Below are 4777 nucleotides of genomic sequence, written 5' to 3'. Positions count from 1 at the left end.
TATGCACAGCTGAATTAATACTTGCTCTGGGTTAATTAATAAGTAAAAAGTAATTTTATTAAATATAAAAATTAGGTTCCAAGTAATGACAGACAGAACAAAGTCAATTACCAAGCAAAATAAAATAGCACACGCAAGTCTAAGCCTAATACAGTAAGAAACTAAATACAGGTAAATCTCACCCTCAGAGATGTTCCAATAAGCTTCTTTAACAGACTAAGCTTCTTCCTAGTCTGGGTCCAGCAATCACTTACACCCCTGTAGTTACTGTCCTTTGTTCCAGTTTCTTTCAGGCATCTCTTTGGGGTGGAGAGGCTATCTCTTGAGCCAGCTGAAGACGAAATGGAGAGATTTCCAGGGGCTTATATAGTCTTTCTCTCTTGTGGGTGGAAACCCCTCTCTCCCCTGTATAGAATAACAGCTGCAAGATGGAGTTTTGGAATCACATGGGAAAGTTACATGTCCATGCATGACTCAGTTCTCTACAGGCTAAGCCATTGTCCACATGTTAGCCCAAACATTCACAGGAAAGCTCAGATGTGAATTGACATCTATCAAGGTCCATTGTTAGCCAAGTATTTCCATCTACTTTAATAACCCCTTCACACTATGTTGACCAAATCTGCCTGGGGGTGCTTTCTACAGCAAACAATTTAAATACAAGCATAGGGCCAACACTCATAACTTCAGATATAAAAACGACACGTGTACGAATAGGATGAATACATGCAGCAGAACATAACCTTTGCAAAGATATGTTACATGGCATATCTAGCATAAAACATATTTCAGTTATGTCATATTTACACACATAAGCACATTTCTATAAATGCATATTTCTGTAAAGCATTATATGACTTCTATAAAGTCACAAGTAACTTTTAAAAGCTATTATAGGTAAAATATGCATTTTTATGACAATATAAACACAAGCAAAAGTATCAATGTAGGTAATAGCCTTAAACCTAACAAAATATAGGAGATTAAAAGACATAACTCCTTTCACATTATGCATTTCAGCATATGCACTTTTGACATCCATCATTGCTCTCAGACTACAGTTATCTGTGCTCAAGAAATTGGGTTGCTGTTACGGAAAGTCAGAAAAACTTAAATCTTCTTTTACAGGATTATGTATGTTTAGTTAAACTCTGAACACTATTATTTTTAATATTGTTTTGTTACAGTTCCTAAACAGAGAAAAAAAAGGAACATGCTGAAAACACCAGGCCAACATAATCGCTGGCATAATTCCAATGAAGTGTAGAGTTACACTAAGAATGAATGCTCTATTCTCAAGGATTTGACCCCTGATATACCAGTGAGTGTCTAAAAGTTGGGAGTTGTATATGAAACATCCCTGATGTGAAGTTTCAGTGAACATAATCTCAACTGTAGCTATTCTACCTCTTAACTGTTTGGAGGTATTTAGTAATTTAAGAAAAGGTTTTTTTTTCTGAATATCACATATTGCTGAGTGTAATTAATATAGTATAGCACATGTACTGTGTCTTTTACTTTCAAAGCTTTACAAACATTAGGGCTTAGGTTGTGTGATACTCTTATTCATATTGGTGAACAGTTATTCACTCAGAATCACATGCACCAAAGGGAATACTCAGTGAGTAACCGCTAACCAATGTGAGCACTAATCAAGTAAATATCTGCTCACTTATGAGTAAGGGGTTGAAAAAATTAACGGGCCCGTAATGATTAACTCTCCAAATTCCTCTGAGATGAGATAGGTGAATAATATCAACCATATTTTATACATAGTAAACTAACAGTCATGTCTAAGGACTTGATTCAAAGGCTATTGAAGCCAATGAGAGCCATCAGCAGGCTTTGAATCTGGTTCTGAGACCACAGAAAAGGTTAGTATGAAGCTCAGATTAGAATTTACATCAGGGTTTTAGTTCCTGTTCCTCCATGCACCCTTTTTATATTTCAGTCGTGCCAAAGCTAGGAGTCAGTCTTGAACCTAATCCAGATTAAGATCAGAAACTTGCTTCACTGGCCCATTGCTGCTGCGATGTGAATTATTCATATGCACCAAACAATGTGAGGTAACAGATTTCGAATGACTTCACCAATTCCCATGCATTGGTACGACTGATGGGAACAGTCTCTTGCAAAATAGATGAACATGTCAGATCTGTTTATTTCACAAAATTATTCATTCACAGAATTTTAAATAGAGGTTTAAAATGACAAAATCTCCAAAATTGGGTTGATTACAATTTTTCAGGAATCAAGATAACTTGCATTCCTAGAAATAGTATTTGTTATTGTTTGGTTTGATAGTTTAAATGTCAGGATGCCCTCCGTAAAGTTATTGCTGAGATTATGTGTACTAGATGTCTTTCTTTTCTTCTTTTTCTCTTATAAACATAAATAACAAAACATCACAACAATATGCTTTTGCAATAAAACTGCATTATCAATGTATTTGATATTTATGCTGACTTGATCACTATCTTGACATCCACTAAGCAGTGCTTTTTCTGGAATATATATATATAAATATATATATAAACAACCCTACCTCAAAAAAACCCTTTTCCACTGTGCATTTCAAAGTTTTTTTTTTTCAAAATTATAATTTTCAATTGATTATCTCCATTACGTACTGCATTGTTTCAGTTATCTTTTCACATATACTAAAAATGTATTTTGTACAGAAACATAAGAACATAAGAACAGCCATACTGGATCAGAGCAAAGGTCCATCTAGCCTAGTATCCTGTATTCTGACAGTGGCCAATACCAGGTGCTTCAGAGGGAATGAACAGAACAGGTAATCATCAAGTGATCCATCCCCAGTCGCCCAGTCTCAGCTTCTGGCAAACATGTTTATAAATTAGAGAAAAACATCTTTGGGAAGCTCAAGCAAAGTATTTTGTGTCAATGAATATGAAGTGAAGTCTATAGACCGCAAAATCTATGTCTTGGAAGAGGGCTGGGTTAGATTAGGTGACCCTTGCAGTCCCTTCTAACCCTATGGTTCTATGATTCTACTTAGGGCCTAGGGCTCTTTGGTTGAAATCAGTGTGAATCTTTCCATTAATTTCAGAGGGAATTGCAGTGGACTCCAAATGTTTTCCTCAGGTAGCTTCCATTGATTTCTATGACAGGTTTCAGAGTAGCAGCCGTGCTAGTCTGTATTCGCAAAAAGAAGAGGAGTACTTGTGGCACCTTAGAGACGAACAAATTTATTACTCCTTTTCTTTTTGATTTCTATATATTTGGTATGAGTTAGGCTATCAGTTTGTCTAGTCCATAGCAAAGGGCTAAGCGTTATTGTGCTCCCTCTGGCTCAAGATGCTGGTCCATGGAGGGAGTACATTGTCACAGCGTGGTACCACTAAACTGGAGGTTCTACCCAATCTCCACTGACTTCCATTCACTTATGCAATTACTTTGTGGTTCCTGCTTCTTTATGTGCACAGAAAGTAGTGGTGTGGTGTAAGGATGGACCTTATGTCCCATTTGCCAGAACATAGGACAGGCCACAAAATGGGCCTGTATAATTAAGACAATATATATCTTATTTTTTGTAGGGGGGGGGAGTGGGGAGAGTTGGGAAGAAGAGAGAGATTTTGGGGGTGTTTTTGTTTTAAACTGAAGAGATTGTTCAATATTTGTTTTTACTGGCATGTTTAAATGTTCATTTTTTTCCATTCCTCAAATTTACTAAAAAGTGAATAAAGAACTATTTCTTTTATGCGTTTGTGTGTGCACATATACACACATGAATGTAATTTAAAACCTAAAGAATAAATCGAATGAGGATTAAACTTCCCACTGCACTGTATAAATTCCTTCATTGACACATTAATCCCTGCTGTGGCTACCATCACAAATTTATTATCTTGACCCTCCAGAAGCTAACATGAAGGAGCAGGAAGACTTTTGTGAGCTCAGCATTCATATGATGGGAAGTGCCAGTGTACCAGATCCCTGGTAATGGATGCTGCCATTTTATTTACATGTTTGCTAAATATAATACCACATCATAGAACAGAAGTATTCCTATTTCCCAACCCTTTATCTCATTCCAGGCATGAATAACATCTCGATATCTTAATTCTGACCATTGGCTTCTATGGCTATCAGGACGGAAGCTTTGACTGAGTTAGCATTAGTAAGAAATTCTCTCACATTTTCTTTCATGTTGTTCTTGACAGGTTTGAATCAGTTATTTTGGCTGGTCTTGCTGTCTCATGTTTTCAGACACATTCATTTATCACAAAGCAAGTCACTTTCCTGTTTGTGTTTCCACTTTACTCCAAAGGGCACACACAGAAACATTACAGGAATGCAGAATTGCAGCAAATAAATTGTCCACACTTAGTCTGCAGTATGTCTCTACAGTCATTCTATCCTGTATGATTTCTTGTTTGAGAGAAAGAGAGTTTAAAGGCTTCCTATAATATATATATATATATATCAGTTTCTGATTATTTGACTTTAATTATATGATTTTTTATTGATAATTAAGAATAGATAGATAGAGGGAACTTTACATTTAAAAAAAATAAAATGTCCATAACTCTCATTCAATAATACCTCTGTTTATACATGTATGCTATACAACAATTTAATTGGATTAGATTGCCAGGCCACTTTTGCACAATATTCGGAAAGTTTCAGACAAAAATTAATAAAAAATCAGGAGGCACCACTATTTGAAACACTGATCAAGTAGACTATACGAAGCACTACACAATACCACATTCTGTATGGAACAAACTCACACTAGCAGTAGCCACAGACG

At 35.9% G+C, this 4777-nt stretch overlaps 1 long non-coding RNA gene across 1 annotated transcript; it reads left to right on the top strand.

Annotated features, from left to right (window-relative positions):
* The first annotated feature begins 1193 nt into the window (after positions 1 to 1193).
* Positions 1194 to 4365, top strand: LOC311514937. Its single transcript, XR_014709986.1, has 3 exons — positions 1194 to 1321; positions 2682 to 2797; positions 4062 to 4365. It is a non-coding gene; the product is annotated as an uncharacterized lncRNA (long non-coding RNA).
* Positions 4366 to 4777: the final 412 nt, after the last annotated feature.

The sequence above is a fragment of the Lepidochelys olivacea genome (genome assembly GCF_965140295.1).
Source record: "Lepidochelys olivacea isolate rLepOli2 genome assembly, chromosome: 1".
NCBI classification, from domain to species: Eukaryota; Metazoa; Chordata; order Testudines; family Cheloniidae; genus Lepidochelys; species Lepidochelys olivacea.
The sequence above is the reverse complement of the archived record's forward strand: the minus strand, read 5'-3'. Positions and strand labels throughout refer to the sequence as shown.